General features: G+C 41.3%; 1 protein-coding gene and 1 long non-coding RNA gene across 4 annotated transcripts in view; one reads left to right on the top strand and one right to left on the bottom strand.

The window, feature by feature from the left end:
• Positions 1-15,408, top strand: part of LOC119849743 — a 37,371-nt gene extending 21,963 nt beyond the window's left edge. The window contains exons 2-4 of one of the 2 annotated variants that reach the window (XR_005290567.2): positions 8,205-8,284; positions 11,615-11,724; positions 14,558-15,408. This is a non-coding gene — a long non-coding RNA (uncharacterized LOC119849743). Of the gene's footprint in view, positions 1-8,204; positions 8,285-11,614; positions 11,738-14,557 lie in introns of both variants that reach the window. The other variant, XR_005290566.2, reaches the window with a different exon arrangement.
• KCNJ6 (potassium inwardly rectifying channel subfamily J member 6) overlaps positions 1-24,097 on the bottom strand; it is a 219,952-nt gene that overhangs the window by 34,524 nt on the left and 161,331 nt on the right. The window lies entirely within an intron of this gene.

Below are 24,097 nucleotides of genomic sequence, written 5' to 3'. Positions count from 1 at the left end.
TTTGCTCGGGAAAATAATACTGCTCTCGTCATGTCACACACCTTCTGGGCAAGAGCTAGACCCATTCTCCACAAACTGTCACACAGTCACAAACGAGGTGTCCAAAGCCAGTTGAAATGTAAAGGTCTGATCAGAAGTCCACTCCCATGGGGAGTCTCCTATTGACTTCAGTGGCTTTTGGATCAGGCTTTAAGGGAGAGATTTTCAAAAGCTCCTAAGGGAAAGGGACTTGTGCTCCTAAATTCTTTATTTAAGTGCATTTGGAAATCTCCACATCGGCCTCACTTGGCTACTGAATCTCTCAGGGAGGATCTTGAAGTCAGGCAGCGTGTGTGTGTGTGTGTGTGTGTGTGTGTGTGTGTGTGTGTGTGTGTGTCACATACTGAGGTGGAGGCAGTGCGACCTAGTGGTCAGAGCAGAATCACTTGTGATCAGGAGAGAAGCCAAAGGGTGGAGCCAGGAGTTGGGAGCCTGAACAAAGCAAAAAGGCAGATCTGGAATTGTGGTGAGCAGACAAATCAGCGGTGGGAGCCAGGAGTCAGAACAGAGCCAGAGTCATGGAGGGAAACAAGCCAATGATCAGAACCAAAGGGCACAGCCAGACTCATGTCCAAAGACAAGCAAGTGATCAGAGCCAGAGATTAAATGGCAGCACTTCAGAGGCAGGCAGGGACTAAGGCTGGAGTGGAGCAGGCAAAGGATGGAGCAAGGGATGGACAGGAAGCAGGTCAGGCACAGCTGCAGGTGTGGAATGTGTTGAGCAGCCACTGTGCTGCTGTTGCTACCGGGCTTAAATAGTGACCCGTTGGCTCTTCTGACCAACCAGGGAGCACTGTCACTTAGTGAGGGTTTATTGGGCCCAGCTGAGCTCATTGGGTTGCTAGGCAGCTAAGTTCCAGACAGTATGTACACACCAGTGCTTAAGTTGTAATGAAAGAGGTGCTGGGGCTCAAGCAATTTTTTTACTTTCATAACTGAGATGGCAAGCCCAGAGGTGCTGGGGCTCTGAACTGCTGGGGCCACAGGTGCCCCGTGGGGCTCAGCCCAAGCAAGCCCTGACACAAATGAAGCGCTCGTGTACATGTGAATCCCTGTGCAGGCATTGCACTAGTATGTATTGCATTAAAATAGAAGAATAAATCCAAAATGTCTGCTATCATCATGAGAACCTCAGAGCTGTTAATGCTGAACATCACAACTTTCAATTATCACTAACAAACTATCTGCTCCGCTCTAGTGATACAACAAAACACAGGACATTAGTGGTAGCCATTTTACCTCTTGGATTATGAGAGTGAGAAATCCATTTGACAATGAGGTAGAGTAGAAGCTTTACTATGTCCTAAAAAGTGAATATTCTCATAAGGTGGGCGTAGGCAAATTCACTTGCCATATACAAAGAAGAGCCTGGGTTAGAAGCTAGTGTTATGTGCTATAGATTTAATCAGCTATCTGAGTCTTGTAATGTAGCCAGCTATCGTCGTTCCACGACTGCATGGTCCAAGCTAGGATTTACGAAAAATCTTTTATGAGTCTAGGAACTGCAGATTGTATTCGTTGAGCTAGGGAGAACTGCTGAGATGTTGGTTGATCACTTAGCAAGCTAAGAGTGCCTTTTTGAATTCACAGCAATGTAGTCTTGTCATTTTGGGGAGACTTCAGATCCAAAGTATACGAATAATGTAAAAGGGGCATCTGGAAGTGGAAAACTTAGCAGTTACAAATGGAAAATAAAATCGGTCAGTGCTAGATTTTGATACCCATCTATTGGGGTGGTTTCAGCATAATGCAGCCAATTTGTCACAATACACAGTAGCAGACTGACTCCATATTGATCCATTCCAACCCAACTGTTTCCATGAGAGAAATTATTGAAGTCATTAATGGATTTTAACTGGAGGGACTTAAGTATTTAATTGAAATGAATCCAGAACTAGAATCTTAAACAGTTTATTCTGGCTGGTTCAATAACTATAACTGACAATTCTTCCCTCTTTTAGAAAGGTGTGGAATTGGCTCGGATCAGATACAGTGACGTGTATAAGAGAATGCCCTTGTTAGGTAATCTCCAGGCTGCAGAGTGTGGTGTACAGGAATAGGCTAGTATCCCTTTAAATAGTTGTCAGCCCTTTAGTGGTGCACTCTGTGTTCTCTGTTTAGCGGAGCAGCATAGTGTATGTTTAGCGAGGTTTTGTATGTTGTGTATAGTTAGTGAACATGGTTATGTGGACCCCCACTGTGCTCATGTGGTTCTTTCATTTTATGTTTGCTGTATAAAGATCAAAAGACACAACAAAGAGGTTACCTAAAATATATTGGGTAAAATTTGTGTCCATCTTGTGACGCTGGCACACCAGGTTGCAGCTCCTGCCAAAGGCCCTAGGCCTCACTGAACAATGAAAAATGTACAGCTGGAAACCAGTCTGGCTTACCTGTGTGTTAGCATTGTTAAAATGCATGTTAAGTTATAAGAATGTGTTTAATGTTTAGACTTGATGAAATGCTTGTAGGATGCTTCATGTATTAATCTCACTTATAACATCTGTAGTCCATGATGTATAAAGTTATATTTAGTGTTTGCATTATAAACCTCTGTAATTGTGTAACAAGCCAAACAGGAAAGAAGCATTCATTAGTGTAAACTGCTGGTCTTGCACACAAGAAAGCCCATTGAAACCAAATGAGCCATTGTGAAACATCAAAGGACAAAGACTTTGTTGATTGCTCCCCCAACCCCCACGAATAGGGGATCAGAGCATGAACTCATCCCATCAGCTTAAACTCTGGGGGAAGGGAATAAAGGTATCTGACAAGGAGGAACTGTATCACTATGCTGCTTGGAGTTCGGCGAGAGCAATATTTCTAGGCATAAGCAAGGGATCCCCAAGCAGCTTAGTTTGAGTTGGCCCTAAAGGACAAAGAGTGCTTGTATATATAGCAGCTGCTATCACCTTTTGGAACCTAAGATTGTAACTCGAGTGTGTGTGTATGTTTATCTGCTTTAACCTTGTAAATAGCTCTTATTTCTTTTCTTAGTTAATAAATCTTTAGTTAGTTTTTTACAGGATTGGCTACAGTCATTGGTGAGATATCTGGGATACAATTAACCTGGGGAAAGTGACTGGTCTTTTGGGACTGGGAGTAACCTGAATGTTGTTGTGATTTTGGTGTAAGGGACTGTAGATCACAAAGACAAACTTGCCTAAGTGGCAAGAGAGACCGGAGTACCTAGAGCAGGGGTGGATAAACTACGGGCCTCAGGCCACATCTGGTCCCCGGGACTGTCCTGCCCGGTCCCTGAGCTCCTGGCCGGGGAGGCTAGACCACAGCTCCTTCCCCCACAGCTCCACCTCCCTGTAGGTGTGCCGCCACGTGGGCAGCGCAGCTTGCACCCACCTCCCAGGCTTTCCAATAACCCAGTCCTGCCGCTCTGAGTGGCATGGTAAAGGGGTGGGGGGGGTTGGATAAGGAGCAGGGGGTCCCGCGGGGAAGTCATGTAACAGGGCGCAGTTGGATGGGGTGGAGGTTCTGGGGGCGGAGCAGTCAGGGGACAGGGAGCGGGGGGAGGTTTGGATAGGGGGTGGGGTTCCAGGGGGCAGTTAGGGGCGGGGCTGCCCAAGAGGGTGTGGTCAGAGGACAAGGAGTGGGGGGGTTGGATGGGTTGGGGGTTCTGAGGGGGGGCAGTCAGGGGGCAGGAAGTGGGAGGGTTGGATAGGGGGGAGGGAGCCACGTTGTTTGGGGAGGCACAGCCTTCCCTACCCAGCCCTCCATGCCATTTCGCAACCCCGATGTGACCCTTGGGCCAAAATGTTTGCTCATCCCTGACCTAAAGGGACTGTGACCCCATGGTAAGGCTGTTGTAGTGCTTGAGAAATTCATGCTTGATACTTGTTTGGTGAAATCTAAGGCTAGAATACACAACCAGTCTGCCCTGAGGTTGGTACTCATGGTCTTGAGCCACTTGGTCTTTTGAGGTAGTTTTTAAACTGTGCACTGGTCCTGAGGTGCATGTGCCTCCCAGTGTGCCTGTTCTAAGGCTGACCCTTTAAGGGAGTTACTCCCAGGTGAAGAGAATGAGATTTGTAGGATTGGCAGCGAAGTGATGCACCACAGTATATTAGGAAAGCCAGTAGCTCAGTTTGTAGCCATGGTGCAGTCTCCCTTGGTTTAAGGTATACACCCACAATTACTCAATTCAGTCCATAGTGTAGGAGTACTCCTGGACTTCTTGCTGACACTAAGGTCTCACATGGCAGCATCCACAAATAACTCTTTCTACCATTTCTGGTTGGCTAGGAGACTGCATTTCCTCCTGGTGAATGATGATCTGGCATTGGTTATACAACTGTCATTGCCTCCTGTCTGGACCACAGTAAGGCAGTGTACCTTGGAATGAAGCCTTCAAGCCTTAGGAAACTCCTACTGGTACAGAGCATGCTAGGGCTACTGTGAACAAATCACACCTGCCCTACACCCACTACCCTGGCTTCCTGTAGAATATAGAGTTGCATTCAAATCTCGGTGCTTTTGGCCTGTGACCAGTATATCTAAAAGATCACCAACCGTTCTGGGATGAAGACGCTTGTCAACAACTCTGCTCCTTAGGCACAATGGAACTTTCTACCAGAAGGGTGAAGTTAATCTGTGCAGGAGACCGAGCTCTCTCAGGGCCCAGTCCAAGACTGTGGAACAAACCCCCACAGGACCATCACAGACCTCACCACTTTGACAAGTGCAAGGTGCACACCTTTGACCTGATCTTCTCCATAAACACAGAGCAGTGTGTACATTTAAATAAACAAAACTGTAACCAGATAGCTTGCCCTGTGGGCTAGAGAGCTTGGGGCTAAGCCAACCTGATTCTAGAATGGAGCCCACCCGGGGGAATAGGGCAATTCCCCATAAAGGTGGCTATAGTAGAGAGAGGAAGAGCCAAGCTTAAGTGATGAGACCCAGCTGGAGGGAGAGCCAGGCAGGAAATGTATCACAGCAACAAAAGGACTCCATGGAGGGAGGCCTGGGAGAGACCTTGACTAGAGCTGAGAAGAGGTGGAAAGATTTTGTTTGTGTTTAAAGACGTTTTGGGACTTTTAAGAGTGGACAGCTGTGACTGTGGAAGGGGTGAATTTAAGATGTGACCTGGCCAAGTGCCAAGTTATTGGAAGAGATGACATCACAGCACTGGAACAACTTTTGGTAAGGGGTGCTAGAGAAGCAAGAGAGCTGCTATGCTACACCTGCCATGAAGGGTTGCCTAGCGATGAGTGAATTTATTTACAAACACCCTATAAGAACATGCAGTTCTCCCATAGAGAGAGGAGGAGAGAACAAACCCCATATGACAGATGTCAGTCACATGGCTTAATGCACTACTGGAAGGTGCTCAGATAGTACAGCGTGTACAAGAACCTATAGAGAACAGAATGGAATAGCTAAGAAAGAAATGTGGAGTGGGAGCAGGAGACTTTTCCTAGTTTCTAGGCAGAGGGTGCATGGAGCAAGACCTGCAGGGAGCAGTAGCCTGCTGGTAGAACCGCAGCTGAGATTGGGGAGGCCAGAGGAAGGCTCCTGGAGGAAGAGGCCCTGGGAAAAACTGAAGGATGGGGCAAAAGGTCGGGTGGCTAAGGGCAGATAGCCCATTTAAAGAGGGTTCACATGGGCAGAGACCCATAGAAAAGGGCAGGTGTGGGTTTCCCTTTTCTGCTGCCATCTTGGGAAGTGGGGCAGCCACCCTGTTGACAAGGGAAGAAGAGGTTGATTGGTGCCCAGGAGGTGGAAAACTGAGCCCAATGGTAAGACTGAAGGCTGAAGAGGACAGACCCTCAGAAGAAGGATCATGTCCTGACAAGAGGCTGGAATTGAAGACTGTTTGTGTTGGTTTAAGACTTCATTTGATATGCTGGAAGGGGTAAACTCAGTGGGCTAGTTGGGGGCTAAGTCAATGCACTGACAACTCCTGCGTAAGAGTATCATGAATGCCAACCAGTGTGGGACAGAGATGTTATGTGAGGGGAAACTGAAGTGGTGGATGGGCCCAGCACTGGAGTAGGTAAGCCCCTACTTACATGGCTGAGGCTTCATTATACTTGCTTTCTTGAGGTTTTGTAAATTTATTTATTGCTTGGTTGCAGAGTTTCACTGGCAACTCAAAGTGCCATTTTTATTCCCCAAATGTTATATTAAAATGCAGTGCTACTGCAGGACAATTGGAGACATAACTTTCAGCATGCACGTAGGCCTGTCAGCAACAGAGCACAGAGCACAACTTAAAAAAATGAATATAAGCTCTGAGGATATTTGAATGATGCTATGGGAAGAAAGCAAGATCACAAGCCCAGTCAAGATGGATATCCATTATCAATGTCCTGAGCCAGTCTCTTCCCTGCACAGATAACGTGTTCTATAACCCGTTGCATGATTCAGCATTTTTGAGGTGATCAAGTTATGAAAATAACACCAGGCCTATGTGGGGTGGATGCAAATCTGGGGATAAATATAGACTAGCCTACCTGTCATAAGGAGGGACAGAGGAGAGCTATGAGCATTGTTTAATTTTCTTTGTTTTTTTTCCTCTCTCTCAGTATTAGATGATGACAGAGGCCTACAAGTCAAATTGACACACCATCATGGATTATCTGGAGTTGAATAAAAGATTGTAACTTGATTAAGGGGTTCTGACAGGTTTAGAAACAGCAAAAGCCTTTTAAAACAGAACTGTAGCTGGAGGGCTTCATTTATTAATAATGTATGCCCCATTTAAATGGATTTTTCCTAAACTTTACTCCCACCCACCCTGCCCTAAAAGCATGTGGGGAGTCCGGTTGAAGCCAGTGGGACTGTATATGTGCTGAAGTACCTTGTTGAACAGGAGCCTCTATGAAGTTGAACTTCAGTGAGGTCAGATTTGGTAGATATAGGGTTGTACTGATTTGCCAATTATTAAAAGAGCTGTGGGGAAATGCATGGAACGAAATCTGAAATTCTCACAAAACCCACCTGGTTTGGGGTTTAATTTCAAATTCTAAACTTAGAACAGCGCCAGCAAGTAGTTTATAAATCTGGGTTGATTAGTGGTCCTGTGAAATCCGTGATTTCATATTGGATTAGCATAAAAGCAGGTCAAACTTGAGTTTCAATTTGAATGCTGGGGTGCTTTCAGATTCAAAGCTCAAGGTGAAATTATGTAGATCAGAATTGAAGAAATTATTCACACAAGCCCTTTTAGAAATTATTTCAAAGATTCTTTTCTGTGTCACATGTAAGAACCTCTGTAGGTGACTGGCATCAGGCTTGTTGTGGGTTACTCCTGTAAGGTATCTCACTGAGCAGATTCACATGCATTGGTGTCATTGGTTTGGACAGTTTCCATTCAGACAGTGGAGTGGCCCGATAGAACCTTCATGGTAGCAATGGATTTGCTCATGGCCCAGATTCTGTATCCTGTGTGGCTTGGGCCAGAAATCTTTGCACATAGACAAAACTAAGGGATACTTTTGATTCTGCAAAAGTCTCAAGGTTTGAGATTTTATTATTTTTTTAAAATCAAAAGTAAGGGTGGTTCAGATCTGCGTCCCACTTCATCTGACAGCACAAAGTGTAGCTGAGGAGTGTTCAAAGAAATGGGTTTTTGTTTATTTCCAGCTAGGATCAGGATTAGATCAGTGGGACACAGGTTTGTGTACAGATTTCTTTAGCTAATGCTTGTCTTGATTTATGCAGGCCCATGAATGAACAAGCAGCTGGCCCTGATGTGGAGGAAAGGAGAGATCCTGTTTCACTACCATGTGCCTTTCTCAGTAACACGCACACACTGTTCCATGCATTTGGAAATTCGTAACTTTATTTGAAAATCATGTATTTTTAGTTATAGTGGAAATATTCCTTTTAAGTAAGCAGAGGAGACTGTGTCATTGGAGTCGAGCCGGTTACAAGGATGTGGGATTATTAAGATAGATATGATGTAGGAGGGGAAGAAATGCTATTACTTTTAAAAATATTATATTTCAAATATATTTAATGTTCTCTTCCAGAAACGCTGGGCTGATATTATTAAAGTGACCATCAACAATAGATTTAGAGCCTGATTTTCTGTTGGCTTGTGCTCTGTACTGATTGACTTGTGCAAAGTGGTTGCAAAATGGATATAAAATGCTACTAAATCGGAAGAGCAGCAGTTTACACCAGCTTTTACACTTTCTTTGCAGAGATATAAATGAGTACACAGTATGTGGCAGTGGAAAATCAGGTCCATGATATCTGGAGGATTATTTAATTAAGTGCATGTGTAAGTATATCTTCTGTTAGCCTGAGTACTGTATTAGCAGTTATGTCTACACTACAAATTAATTCACTATATCTTAGGTTACTAATGGGTGTGAATAATTCACACCCCTGAGCGACATAAATTAAACCTCCCTAAGTGCTGGTGTGGACAACACTTTGTCAGAGGAATTGCTTTTCCCGCTGTCATATCTATCGCCTCTCACAGAGGCAGGAGTTAAGCGGATGGCAGTGCTCTCTCCCATCGACTTAGAGCATCTTCACCAGAAGCGCTACAGCGGTACAGCTGCATTGGTGCAGCTGCACCGCTGTGGCTGCTGTAGTGTAGACATAGCCTCAGTCACACCACTGAATGAAATAGGCAGATGTTATACCATTCTCTTCCAGATCAAGCTATGTCTGTCTTTTCTGAAATGACATAGAGGTTTATTTTCTGGACCATTTGTAAATTTCACCTCAAGTTTTTTTAAAAAGTCACCTTGCTTAGTCTGATTTGAGCAAAAGTGTATTATCCAGTTCTAGACTCCACTGCTTTGTTTTCTTCCCCTTGGAGTATTTCTTTATCCCCATCAGAAAGTGATTTTTCTCCTTTTAGAATTTCTAGCTTTTAAAACTAACTTTGAGGGCCAGATTTTTAAAATTGGCCTCTAAAGCCCCAATCCAGCAAAGCAATTAAGAATGTGTCTCAAGTTAAGCATGTAAATAGTCCCATTTATCAGGGTATATGTATACTGCAATTCAAGGTGTGATTGCAGCTTAGGTAGACATACCTGTGATAGCATTGCTAAAAATAGCAGTGTACATGTGGTTGGGCAGGCTTCAGAGCAGGCTGTAGAAGCTCACCAGGAACCCTGGTTACTTACTCATGTTGCTGAAGCCTGCATCGCTGCACCTACCCTGCTATTTTTAGCAATGTTAGCATGTCTAAAGCTAGCATGGGTGTGTCTACCTGAGCTGCAATCTCACCTTGGAATGCAATAGAGACATACCCTCAGTTCCATGTATTGACTTCAGTGGGGTTACTCCTGGGCTCTGTTTGGTATGTGCTTAAATTCTTTGCTCTATCAGGGCCTAACTTTGCAGCCATAATCTTGCATGCAAACTGCTTTTGGGTACAAAATAGAATATCTGATTTGTGGGTTTAAATAACATTTACATTTGCAAGTTAGGGAGCCGGACATCAAGAGCCTGACTCAAAGCCTATTGAAGTCAAAGGGCTTTGGATTGGGGCCTTGCATTTTATTTATGCCTCACCCAAATTTGTCATTGCAAATGACGGTGTGTGCAAAATTGCAGGTTCAAATTTAGCAGCCGAGTTTGAGGCACTTTTCCCAGTGTGGCCATCATTGATTTTTCTAATTTAATGCTTTGTATTTAATGGCTTTTTCAGGGGAAAAAAAAGTATAGTAAAAATGAAATGTGTACTGAAACAGAGACAGTGTTTGTTGCCTCCTTTGGATTGAGTGAGGTCTCATATAATTATGGGTAGCGAAGTGGAGTCCTTATGGAAAATGTAGTTATGACCTGATCCAAAACTCTTTGAAGTCATTAGGAACCTTTCCACTGACTTCAGTGGGCTCTGGCTCAATCCTTTATTGCATATTCTTGGTAACTACTTCTTAAATCTCAGAATCCATTTTCATTTAACCAAGTGCTCACTGGCAAGTAGTCTACAGTGTGAATCAGTCCCTTGAAAATGTCACATTTCATCTTCAGGATGTTTTTGTTCTGTAAAAAATACAAGAAAATATCTGTACAACAAAACTCCTTCCTCCGTATGGTGGAACTTAGACAACATTTCAGTGGATAAACCAATTTTAAAAAAATAAAATAAAGTTTGATCCCTCAAGGAAATCCCCTTTTCCAGGTTTTGGCATGCAGACGCTTTTTACAGCCGTGTTCTTAATCTCAGAGTTTGCAGTGGCAAAGCTGATGGAACAAGAGTGCTAGCCATGATCATAAGTCACTACTACATAACTTAGGCCCATGTCCTGCACCATGTTCCGCATGAGCGGGTTGCTGGGGCATGTGTGGAGCCGTCTCCAAAGCCACGAGAGTCTGGCAACTTGAATGATCTGGGTCATGCTGGATTTCTTTCGTCCACAGATGGATTTCACGTTGTAGTAAATGACAAACTCCACAGAGATGTATGTTTGCACTAGTTAAATGTAGATGATTTGAAGTGGGATGAAATTTATCATGCCTGGTTCCAGAGACCAGAGAAGGAATTACTTTTCATAAAATGTTGAAATAAACAGTTTGATCTCTTTTTAAAACCTGAAAATACAAAACACTAACTGTGAATTGTTGCTTTTGAGTTCCCTTTTGACCAGAAATAATTTAAGCATAAGTGCTCCATGTGTGGCACTCTTATCAAAGTCAGTGGGGGTTCCACATGCAGGGCACATATGGATTGGACCTAGTGAACTGTACTAGTACTTACCATTACTTGCTGAGCACTGATGTATGCTCAGCATTGTACAGAACATAAGAACATAATCCATGCCCCAAGGAATTTATAATGGAAGACCCAATCCTGCACTTGATGCACATGGATGAACCCTTAGTCACTGAAGAAAATGGGGATATACATGAATGCCAGGGTCCACCTGTATGAATCAAATTGCAGTAAGAAGGCCTTACATTTTTTTAATGAAATTAATACAATTACAATGTAAAACAGTACATTTAATTATTTTAAATAATTAGTGATTTTATTATCTGTAGAAAGGTGGCTGTTGTACCAGAACAAAATTGTGGGTTTTTTCCCCTTTAAAATACTCTACACTAACATTTCCATGAGCTTTTAAGAGAAGTACTTTTAACGATAGGTCATGTTAGCTGCTATAATTTGTCATGTCTGTGGTTCACAAAGTTTCCAAGCACTGATATGTATATGGATAGGTGTATGATAACTATTCTGATCCACATCTCTCTCTCTCTCCCTCTCTCTCTCCCCCCCACATATTTGAAAGCGAAATCCATGCCATCATCTAGAGAGCCATGTGATAACTGTATTACGTTGCTCTGAACTAGATTTATCAAGCACTTTAACTGCCCTCTGCCTACTAATCCCTTCCCCTGGGATTGATGGTAACATTTTCAACTTCTCACTGGCTTCAGATAGCCACTATTACAAATTAGAAAAGAAAATCATCTTGATGGAAAGATGTTCTTCCATGTCTCTCTGCATGTGAGGTACTCTCTGCACATGCTCACATACACATATATTACTTTTGCCTACAGCATAAGACAGGCAAGATTCAAGCCTACATCTGTGCCAACTTTCCACAAATAAAAGTCATTTATTTTAAAGTATTTTGCACTCCTCCAGGACAAGAAACAGAAGCTTTAAACCACAGGGAAGGGGAAATTCTCAGCTTCCTAATGGGAAACAGCACTCACTCGTGGACCTGTGGTGCCATGGCGTATCAGGCTATAAAGGTGACATTTTTAGGTAGAGAAGATTTATTTTAAGTCCTAGTTGTTTTTATGGTTCCCTCTAACCCCATACATTTGGATTCATGATAACTAAGGTACCTGATTTTACAGGTAGAAGGATATAAAAAACTGTCCCAGTAACATTATTTTACTTTATAAAACATTCCTAAAATGACTTCAGTGTAATTACACATAGTGTATGGAAACTATGTGGTGCTGCTGCATGGTACAAAGATTTTATCGGCACTTGTTTGGGATATCATACCTAACTCACCCATGCCTTCATCATTGATTAGTAATGGGCCCTTTGGAATTCATGTGATAAATCCTTTTTACCACATTGTCATGTATTCAGTATATACTATGTATATGGTGGTGGTATTAATTGGGATCTATGTAATAAATTGCATTTTTTGCTGCACCTTTGGCCATCTCACTTGTACTCTGCCCGCCAGGACATCTTCTAACATTCGGAAAACCACGGAGCCATTTTTTTTTCCAATTTTTTTTTTAAACCTGCAAAAATATTTTCTTCTTTCCCTCCAAATAAGTAATTGCCTCCATAAATTACAGTGATTTGAGGTACTGGGTTGATGGAAATTGGTCTTTGACAGTGGGCTAATAGCTTGTGAACAAGCTGGGTGAGACATGGTTGCCTTATGCTATTGGGAAACAGAGAATGGTGCATTTCCAGTGGGAGACAGCACTTGTTTCTAACCCAGGTACTAGATTGTGAGACATTGGACATTTGACATTTTGACATTATGATTTATAAAAAGTGAGAATTTAGTATAATGTTTCTAAAGTTCAGTGATTAGTTTTCCCCTTCTCTACTCCCTGTAGAGTTGAAATCATATTAATATGGCACTCTGCTTTCTAAGCAGAAGGATAGGAAAAATATTAAAAGTAAAACTTTTCAAAGCTCTTAAACCTTTCTAAAATAGCTATTTGTGAAACATGTGGCATATGCAGATTATATGATGGCATCGTGTGGCATAAAGGTTTCATCAGCATGAATTTGGATTTAGCTCCAGAACACGCCTATGGCATTGTAACTCATAAGTAGTAATGTAGCTGTATAAAAATGAATGCCAATAAAATCTTTCTAACATACCGCACTAGCATGCATTCCGTAGTAGGGTGGTTTTAGTTGTGACTCCATTTTGAAGTTTGTGTTGAAAATGCAGCTAAATTGGGGGCATATTTCATTTTTCTTCTAAAGTCAATGGAGTATTCCTTTCCCATACTCTCACTCTCACAGTTAGAATTTTTGTGCATGTTTTAAGAGATGCCATCAAATAAGTTAAAAGTTAGAACCATTAAAATGTGACCCATTTTTGAAAAACGTCAAACATATTTTAATAAATATTTGGCTCCCTCTATTTTTAACATTGTTAGATCTAGAGAGCCAGATTCTAAACTGCTGTAAATGGGTAAAGGTCCATTGAGGTCAACGTCCATTTACTCCAGCTGAAAATTTGGCTCATACTTACCAAATGTATAGTTATTAATAATGGCCCTAATTCTCGGATTTAGCAGAGCTTTGCTTAGCACAGGATCCAGTGGGAAAAGGTGGCAGCTCCCTGATTTTGGGGCCTAAAATAAAGCTGCCTCAGGGCTGTGTCATGACCTATGCCCATTTGCCAGTGGTCCCAAAGAGCCATGCCAGCCTGGAATAGTCAGAGTGCTGCAGCATTGTAAACATGCTCCCTTCCCTCTGCCATGATCTTCTGCTGCTCTTTGCGAGAGCAGGTGGTTTAGAGACACTGTGCTGGCTCTTCAACACCCAGGAAGTCCCCTGCACTAGAGGAATGCCCAGGTGACTAGTTCCGCTGGCTTTATGGGTTCTTCTGAACCAGCAAAATGACACAAAGGGAGCATCCTGGAGAATCTATCCAATCGCTATTTGTATTGAATTTATGACAGAGACGAGCTTATACAGCAAGGCTGGGCTTGAGGGAACTGGTGTCTGCCAATATGTTTTTTTTATGGTCTTTTGAGCATTATCTTTCCTCTTGTCTCCATATTTCTGAAGTTTAACTGTAGTGGTTCTGAGGGACACTTACCCTAAGCTAAAGTATTGAGTTCTGTGGAAGCAACAGCACCTGCTACAAACCAAATGAGCTCTTACACTTAACTAATTTGTGAATTTTTAAATGTACACACTACAACTTTTTAACTACCTTTGTTTAAATTTGGTTTAATTTTTAATAAAATACACAGTAGGTGTACTTTTACCCATATTAATGGGATATATGTTGCTATTGAATAGTAAATAAATGACCGCATTGATAAACTATGCTAAATCTCCCATCAGCACACTATGCAATACCACTCCAGTCTGTCAAAACCCCTCTAACCTTATACCAATTTCACTTCAGCCACACACCTCTATTTTCAAATCTACATACAGCTTTGCAACTGGAACTCCAAGGGCCAAAAAATGACATCTTGCGATTGCATCATGTGACATCTTTTAAAAGATTTTTAAGGCCAGAAGGGACCATTGTGATCCTCTAGTCTGACCCCCATACATCATGATATACCAGAGCATTGCATCATATGCAGCCAAAAATTGGGACTGCCCCAAGAAATTGGGCCCACACATAAATCACCCTCTGATGCTGACATTGAAATATTTGGAAGATGCAACCTGACTGCAAGATAGTATGAATTATTATTTATGCCTTGCTATGTATTCTATTATGTCCACAGAATACAAATCTCTCTGAAATGGCTGCCTTTTTAGCAGTGCACCGATTGGGCTGGTGTGGTCCAGGAATGGCATCATTCCTCAGAATGTTTAAAATCAACACCTTTTTATTTAAATTTTCAGGTGAATTGACCCATTCATTCCTCTGGGGGAAAAGGCAGGGCCAGGAAGAGTGGAAATGAAGGAGAAGAACTTGCCCTGGACAGAGCAGCAATGGCTTGTGTCTTATTCCCAGAACTATACGCATCTCGGGATATCCACAGTTTTTGGTGGACCAACTCTTTCATCTTCCTTCTCTGGAAGAAGCAAGGTGGAGAACCTCAGCTCTGATGGAAAAATTTGGAGGAAACTTCTTGAGATTCCCTGATTGGACTCCTATACTGCTGTTAAGTTTTTCCTGCAGATTTTCCTGATTGGCTTAAAGTTACTCAAATACTGTGATGACGGGTGACCTTAGAAAAACCTAGCTAGGTTGATCTTGGCCTAAGTTTCAAAAAATTAGGAGGAACAGCCCTGAGAGCTGTGTGTTTACATGAGTCCATAGGACTCTTCCATAGTTTTTTCAGCTCTTTAGTGATTTTATTAACAAAACTTTTTAATGAACACACCATCATTCTGTTCAGGGGAGTTATACCTGGTATGAATTTGGCTCTTGTTTCTTTTTTCTAACAGATTAAAACTAAACAACAACATGCAATAGATGGAAAGTTTGGTAGGTCGTGAGGGTTGACAGTATACAAGAAGAGGACTAGGGTGAGGATTATTTCTGCAGTCTGATCAAATAATTACATAGCAGTATTTGTATGTACCATCAATGCATGTTCATGTGATGAAATATTAAAGCTTTGTTTTGGTACAATTCTGCACTGGGTGTTTTTACATCTACATGTGTAAAGAAGGGTAGCTACACAATAGGAGAGCCCCCAGGGAATGGTTTCCTGCATAGAGGATTGACTTTTTTTTTTTTAAATGGCATAAAGCTCTTTTTTTCTTCCTTGACTTCCTTGTAAATCTTTTACCTGCTTTTAATCTGTCTTAATTAATTAGTATTTTAATTAGTGTCTTAATTTCTTGTTTTGTGAGGTGACTGGAAAACTGACAGGCACCTGTAAATTACATTTATTATTTTAGGACTATTATAAATTCCTTTGAAGTGAATAAGAGTCTTTCCATTGGCTTCAAGGGGTTTTGGATTAAGCCCATAATGTACATTAAGTTTGTGATGCAAACTGATAGGAATTTCAATGTTCAGGCAGACATTCGGGGCCTGATTTTTCATTGCCTCACCTTCGATGGGGAGTCATTTATTATCTATGAAAACTGGGAGTGAAATGCTACCAGCATTTTACACCCATTTTGCAGAGGTGTAAAAGACAAAAGAAGCAGCACGACTGAATGGGTTTAAGCCTACTCCATCACAAGGTTTTCATAGAACCATAGAATCTCAGGGTTGGAAGGGACCTCAGAAGGTCATCTAGTCCAGCCCCCTGCTCAAAGCAGGACCAATCCCCATCTAAATCATCCCAACCAGGGCTTAGTGAAGCCTGACCTTAAAAGCCTCAAAGGAAGGAGATTCCACCACTTCCTTAGGTAATGCATTCCAGTGCTTCACCAACCTCCTAGTGAAAAAGTTTTTCCTAATATCCAACCTAAACCTCCCCCACTGCAACTTGAGACTATTACTCCTTGTTTTGTATCTGCTACCACTGAGAACAATCTAGATCCATTCTCTTCGGAACCCCCTTTCAGGTAGCTGAAAGCAGCTATCAAATCCCCCCTTCATTCTTCTCTTCTGCAGACTAAACAATCCCAGCTCCCTCAGACTCTCCTCATAAGCCATGTGTTCCAGTCCCCTAATCATTTTTGTTGCCCTCCGCTGGACATTTTCCAATTTTTCCACATCCTTCTTGTAGTGTGGGGCGCAAAACTGGACACAGCACTCCAGATGAGGCCTCACCAATGTCGAATAGAGGGGAACGATCACGTCCCTCGATTTGCTGGCAATGCCCCTACTTATACAGCCCAAAATGCCGTTAGCCTTCTTGGCAACAATGGCACACTGTTGACTCATATCCAGATTCTTGTCCACTGTAACCCCTAGGTCCTTTTCTGCAGAACTGCTGCCTAGCCATTCGGTCCCTAGTCTATAACGGTGCATGGGATTCTTCCGTCATAAGTGCAGAACTCTACACTTGTCCTTGTTGAACCTCATCAGATTTCTTTTGGCCCAATCCTCTAATTTGTCTAGGTCCCTCTGTATCCTATCCCTACCCTCCAGTGCATCTACCACTCCACCCAGTTTAATGTCATCTGCAAACTTGCTGAGAGTGCAGTCCACGCCATCCTCCAGATCATTAATGAAGATATTGAACAAAACCGGCCCCAGGACTGACCTTTGGGGCACTCCGCTTGATACCGGCTGCCAGCTAGACATGGAGCCATTAATCACTACCCATTGAGCCTGACGATCTAGCCCACTTTCTATCCACCTTATAGTCCATTCATTCAGCCCATACTTCTTTAACTTGCTGGCAAGAATACTGTGGGAGACTGTATCCAGTCAGCTTTGCTGAAGTCAAGGAATAACACATCCACTGCTTTCCCCTCATCCACAGAGCCAGTTATCTCATCATAGCCAGTTATCTCATCATAAGTTTTAAATGACTTAATGGAGTTTGAATCCACATAGTTTAAAAACTGTTACAACCATGTTTGAACCTTACAGAAGAGTCTCCAAGTGCAGTTTGTAGAACACAGTGTGCAGTGTGGCTGGAATGCTGCCAGACTGCATAAGATGGTCGCCCCAGGCATCTCTTAATGCACAACATGATAACAACACGGTAAAAGTTTAGTGTCTGTTTCCAGACCAAGAATTTCAGTATGATTGAAAGTTTAAATACAATTGCTTTCATTTGAATGAATGCTATTCCCAGTTATCACTGCCCATCAGAGTGGGTATCTGAATATAACTTTAAGATCAATGAATTTAGCTGTACTTGAATTTTGTTGTTATCCAATATTTTTGTTTTAAGTATTACTCTTTCTTCTAAATCTTAAACAGAGACTTGAACACTTCAGTGCACCTATGAAGCCCAGATATAAATATCTAGACAGACAGAATGTCCAGTATTACAGACCTGTGTTAACAGTTAATTTGCATATACATGTAGTGCTTGCTAGGGATTGTCGAATACTCTTTGATCAGACAAAGACAGTTAATTGAAAAATATACACACGTTACCATTTTTTCATTTACTTTGCTTGGCTGTCCAAAGTTACAGAGAACTACTTTAATCTTGGGGGCCCAGCCTTAGCTAATATGTAAGTTAATGGGCAAGAATGTGTGGAAAGAGGGGGCCATGAGTCAGGTGAGGGCTAGGTTTTATTATAGCTCTGCCACAGACTTCTTACGTGAGCTTGGACAAGTCACTTAACCTCTCTCTATGCCTTAGTTTCCCCCTCTGTAAAATGTGGAATTTTCTGTATTTTCCCCCTATTTGAGCTATTTTGTGTAAACTGCGCTCTCTGATCCTTTCATTTTGATTGTATCCTCCCCCATACACACAAAAAGCTGCCTATGTAAAATCCTAGTGTAGGACAAGGCAAAGGTAGTTTTGATCATGACTACCTTAATCGAGGCCAACCCTAGGTTTGGGGGCGTGGGTACACAACTTACCTCCACTAGCTTCATCAAGGCAGTAACTACCTATGCCTTGTCTCCACTAAGATTTTACATCAAGGTAATGGTCATGATGTAAAAAAAGCCCCATATAGTTGTTTGTAATGAAGACATAGCTCCAGAAATAGGTAGAAGTGGTGTGAGTGACAACCTCATTCTGACCATGGTCTGTAAGAGAGACTATAGTCCTCTGCTCTTAAGCGGTGTCAAGGAAGAGCCTGAGGGCAAAGTGAGGGCAGCACAAACAGAGAAAGAAAACTGAAAGGAAATGTGTACTGTCACAATCCTGATGGTAATAGCTCACCTTAAGTGATCACTCTGGTTACAGTGTGTATGGTAATACCCATTGTTTCATGTTCTCTGTGTATATAAATCTCCCCACTGTATTTTCCACTGAATGCATCCGATGAAGTGAGCTGTAGCTCACGAAAGCTTATGCTCAAATAAATTTGTTAGTCTCTAAGGTGCCACAAGTACTCCTTTTCTTTTTACAACTGGAGCCTGATTCTCAGAGCCTTTACACTGTGCTGGCAGTTTAATTTGAATGTGTGATCATTTAGATGTGCTTCAGTGCTTTGCCATTGGGGCTTAAATAGATGGATATTGAAATATTAAAAGCTGGCTTCTACCTTCTGATTCACAAATTCAATTAGACTTTTTTATCTGAACCATTATTTTTGGGTAAAATTTGGTCATTTTTCATGAGTAAACATTTCTAAAAAAGCAACTTGATTTTTCTCAACATTTTCCATAATTCAATGAATACCCTGGGAAAGTTTTGAGATTTTTTAAAAAAAATTTTTTATATCAGCTCTAGTGACTGATGAATCTCTTGGAAAATGAGGGGAGAAAGTTTTCTTAAGCCTTGTCTATATTCAGAATTACATCATTTTAAGTTTAAAAAAAAATAAAGAAAATGTTTTAATTAAACTGGTACAAAACACAAAAGTATAAATTCTTAATGTGACAGAATCCTGTTTATATTGATTTATCTTAAATCTGTTGGTTACCAAGCAAACTAAATCAATATAAACCAGATTTAAATTGAATAGAATATTCACACTGTTTTGCACCAGTTTAACCAAATCTGCTTAGCATTACGTGTTTAGTTAAACCAGTGCAGCTATATAGACAAGGCCTTGCTTTGGAATGTTCTAAAACTGCAGCACACTCTGAGGGCTAAGGTGCAGATTCTCTGCTAAATTTGGGAATGGTAGCCTGGAGCAGCCAGCATATAGGCTTCTGGGACTTTCTGTAAGCAAACAGAACACCCACAGACTCTCAGAAAACTAGACCTGACTGAACTAAGTGGGTCCTGAGGTTGCCTCTTAAGGCACCAATGTCAAAATGGAAGATACGTTGCCTGGTCTCTCCCAGAAGATACAGACCCTCTCCTGCGCACCCTTGCAACAAGAGAAAACAGCAGGTTGGGAAAAGCAGCAGTTGTGTAAAAGTGGTGATCTCCGTTTCTGAGGAAAAATGAGATTTGTGTTGCTTAGCAGCAAGACAGCCTGACTGCTCAGGAAATGGCTTTTCCAGCTGAAAAATGGCCCTCTTAAACTAAGCCATAGACTTTTCTGAAGATACTCAGATTAATTTATCTGGGCTTTAACATCAAACAGTAAATGACCTACTTAATTAGCCTGATTGTTCCATGACGATTTAGGAAACACTAATTTGGAATACGGCTATACCCCCAAAATATTTTCACATTGGAGTTCTTGATAGCCCTCTTCATGTAGAAAGAAACTATTTTGTAGACCTACAGTTTGGAAGATGTCTATAAATTTACTGCAAACCACAATCCATGTGAGCAAACTCCTATTAATGTTGGTAGGAACTGCAGGTCTGGATCCTGAGCAGTTTATAACTCACAGAAAATAAACAACTCCATTCATATACCATGCAAAAAAAACTGTAATACCTGGTAAGTCTCAGATCCAAATTGATTTTGGCTCTTTCTTGCTGTTTTGCACCTCTCTGGTGATGCGAAGCGGCTGTAAATGCATTGTGACCATCCATTAAGCTGGGTTTATGGCTGCTTTGTGTTATCAGAGTGGTGGCAAAGCAGCCAGACTGTACTGGTGAAGCTGTCCTCAGTTTGCTTCTATGTGTTTTAAATGCCATATTATAATTTTTGAGTCTCTGAGGTTCATTGTAATTCTGCAGTTTTTCTTTGCTCTAACCTCTGGAGAACTCTTGTGTGGTGCCTCAGGAAACCCAGAAGCAATGCCATAAAGGGAGTTTTTAGTGTTGGTAACTGCCCCTTTAGATCGAGAAGGGCACATCAAAAAGCTGGGCCCTTTTAACATATTTCAAATGTCCTGTGAGATTAACTGCAGTCCATAGCCTTGTCCTTTTTAGTCTGTCAAATTCTTATCTTGAATTTACAGTATGCCTGACAACTGTACTAGCTGTTTCTTTTCTATTTTCTGTCACTTCTGCCCTCATAGTAACGGTTCTGTTAAATTCTGAATGAAAACTTTTTGCTACAGTTGAATGTGAAGAACAACATACTAACAACATGCACTAATGCAATTACCTGTGATTTAAAGAGAACCTAACGCTATTAGAAAGTTGTTGTAACTGTGATGTTGACAGACCAGGGGCCAGCTGATACCAGAACTCCAGGCCAAATCATTTGTGAATTAGTATAAATCAAAGTGATTGTTAAATGTATACGAGTGTACTTGGTGTTTAAACTTCATGAAAACTAGTGGGATGTTACTTGCATTGTTTTCACTTATCTGTATCCCGTTATAGTGTAGTAGCAAACATTTGTGTTTACCCTGTAACTAAATAATCCATCAAAGGAGAGAGAAACCTTGTGAAATGCAAATGAAGAACTTTAATAGAAAGTGCTAATTTCTAAGCAAGTGGTCATTGTGTGTGATGATCGGAGGTCAAAGAATCAAAATGCATTCCTCACTCTCTGTCATCAAAGGAAAAGCCCACGCAAGCCCTGTCAGCTTATTTTCTGTGAGAAGAAGCTAAGTATGGATTCAGGGAAAGATTCTGGATCTTGGGATGTTTGGACTCCTCTAGGGAAGTGTACCAGATACAAAGTCAATATCCCCACAGAGAATCTGGGTACCCTGAAAGACTTTTGGGAAACTGGCAGTTTATTACATCACTGCCACCATTTGTAATTACAAACTGTGACTCACCTGTGCATATGGTTTACCTGCTTAACCTCTCATATAACTCTCATTTCCTTTTCTTAGCTAAGAAACCTTTACTTAGTTACTATAGAATTGGCTACCAGCATTATCTCTTGGGACTGAGCGCAACCTGAGGGACAGGGAAAGCTGCTCATGCCAATCCTATCCTGCTAGCCCCTGCAGAAGTTCCTCTGTTGACGCTCCATGGGTGTTGGGTGGGGCTGGGGGTGAATCTGAGGATCCAAGATCTCTCTGGAACATCATCCTCAGTGGATTCCCACAAAGAAATGGAAATGTCGCTGCTTAAGTGAGATTATCTCCTGCTGGGTCCACTGTGAGTCTGATACTGAGCGGTGGTAGGAGAACTCAGTTAATGGTAGCATTGACCCATGATATCCAGGGTGAGGGAGCCAGCAGAGCCATGCAGAGGGCTCAGCTACTTTCCTTGCATCTGGGGATGTGGAGCTGCCCATTCTGCAACTCCCCAAAGCTCTTCCAGCTAAGAAGGGGTGGGGTCAGTTTTTTGAAAACTGTGAAGTACTTTCAGTTCCCTATGGCCCTTTCCCATGTGTTTCTCCATGAGAGAAGGTGATATAGCCCTTTGTTAAGTAACACTTCTCAACAGTGACATTTAAAGGTAAATTGCAAACTGGAATTTTGGGTTCCCTACATGGACTGTAGCGATGCACCATGCATCTGTGATGCTGCCGTTAACATGAAGCATGACTGAGGCTTGGCCTAGTGACATGGACAAAAGCAAAATCAGCCAAAGAGACGCAGGTTTGAGAGCAACTTTGTGATCCTCATTTACTCTGCCTGTGGGTATCATGTGCATCATGGATGTGACATGTTTGGTCTCAGAGTGATAGAGCATAAGAACAGCAGAATGTTTGAGTTGCTCTGCTTCATGCTATGTGCTCTAAAGAGCCAGCCATGGAGCAGCATTGACAGCAGACTCAGGGTCAGGGAAAGCAGTCCTTGTGGCTTTTGTACAGGTTTTTAAATCCCAGTATTGTCTTAGTTATGAGCTCAAATCTACCAATAAAGGTCTCTCTGCCAAATTAACCAAAAAGAGAAGCTCCTCTATTGAAAATATGTTGTTGCTAGGACTGTCAATTAATCACAGTTAACTCATATGATTAACTCAAAAAAATGAATCGGGATTAATCACAGTTTTAATCACACTGTTAAACAACAATAGAATACCAATTGAAATGTATTAAATATTTTTGGATGTTTTTATACATTTTCAAATATATTTCAATTACAACACACAGTACAAAGTGCACAGTGCTCACTTTATATTATTTTTTACAAATATTTGCACTGTAAAAAGATAAAAGAAATGGTATTTTTCAATTCACCTCACCTGTAGAGCAGTCTCTTTATCATGAAAGTGCAATTTACAACTGTAGCTTTTTTTTGTTACATAACTGCACTCAAAAAGAAAACAATATAAAACTTTAGAGCCTACAAGTCCACTCAGTCCTACTTCTTGTTCAGCTAGTTGCTAAGACAAACAAGTTTGTTTACATTTACGGGACTTAATGGTGGTCGCTTCTTATTTATAATGTCACCTGAATGTGAGAACAGTACATGTTTCCATGCTGACAACGCTTGTTAAAAAAATAATGTTTAATTAAATTTGTGACTGAACTCCTTGGGGGAGAATTATATGTCACCTGCTCTGTGTTTTACCCTCATTCTGCCATATATTTCATGTTATGGCAGTCTTGGATGATGACCTAGCACGTTGTTCATTTTAAGAATACTTTCACTGCAGATTTGACAAAACGCAAAGAAGGTACCAATGTGAGATTTCTAAAGATAGCTACAGCACTCAACCCAAAGTTTAAGAATCTGAAGTGCTTTCCAAAATCTGAGATGGACGAGGTGTGGAACATGCTTTCAGAAGTCTTAAAAGAGCAACACTACAATGCAGAAACTACAGAACCCGAACCACCAAAAAGAAAATCAACCTTCTGCTGGTGGCTTCTAACTTAGATGTTGAAAATGAACATCTGTCAGTCCACTCCGCTTTGGATCGTTATCGAGCAAACCTGTCATCATCATGGATGCATGTCCTCTGGAATGGTGGTTGAAGCATGAAGGGACATATGAATCTTTAGCACATCTGGCATGTAAATAGCTTGTGACACTGGCTACAATAATGCCATGCGAATACTTGTTCTCACTTTCAGGTGATATTGTAAACAAGAATGGGCAGCATTATCTCCCGCAAATATAAATAAACTTGATTGTCTGACTGATTAGTTGAACAAGAAGTAAGACTAAGTGGACTTGCAGGCTCTAAAGTTTTACATTGTTTTATTTTTGGGTGCAGTTATTTTTTATATATAATTCTACAACTGTAAGTCCAACTTTTATGATAAAGAGATTGCACTATAGTACTTGTTATGGGGAAATTGAAATGCTATTTCTTTTTTTTACAGTGCAAATATTTGTAATAAAAATAAATATAAAGTGAGCATGGTACACTTTGTATTCTGTGTTGTAATTGAAATCGATGTATTGAAAATGTAGGAAACATCCAAAAATATTTAAATAAATGATATTCTTGTTTGTTTAACAGCATGATTAATCATGATTAATTTTTTTTATTGCTTGACAGCCTTAGTTGTTGCTTTCTTCTCAATATCATTAAATAACAGCCATGCGACAGACTGACCATATCAGTAATATCCTGAACAAACCTTGTGGAATTAAGATAAACTTTATTGAATTAGGGTTAATACCTTTAGGGTGCATGGTATTAAAAATGCAGTTGTGTATGTATTGTGGCATTGTATGTACTTTCTCTAA

Source organism: Dermochelys coriacea, chromosome 1, assembly GCF_009764565.3.
Source record: "Dermochelys coriacea isolate rDerCor1 chromosome 1, rDerCor1.pri.v4, whole genome shotgun sequence".
Lineage (NCBI taxonomy): Eukaryota > Metazoa > Chordata > Testudines > Dermochelyidae > Dermochelys > Dermochelys coriacea.
This window is presented reverse-complemented; position numbering and strand designations above follow the sequence as displayed.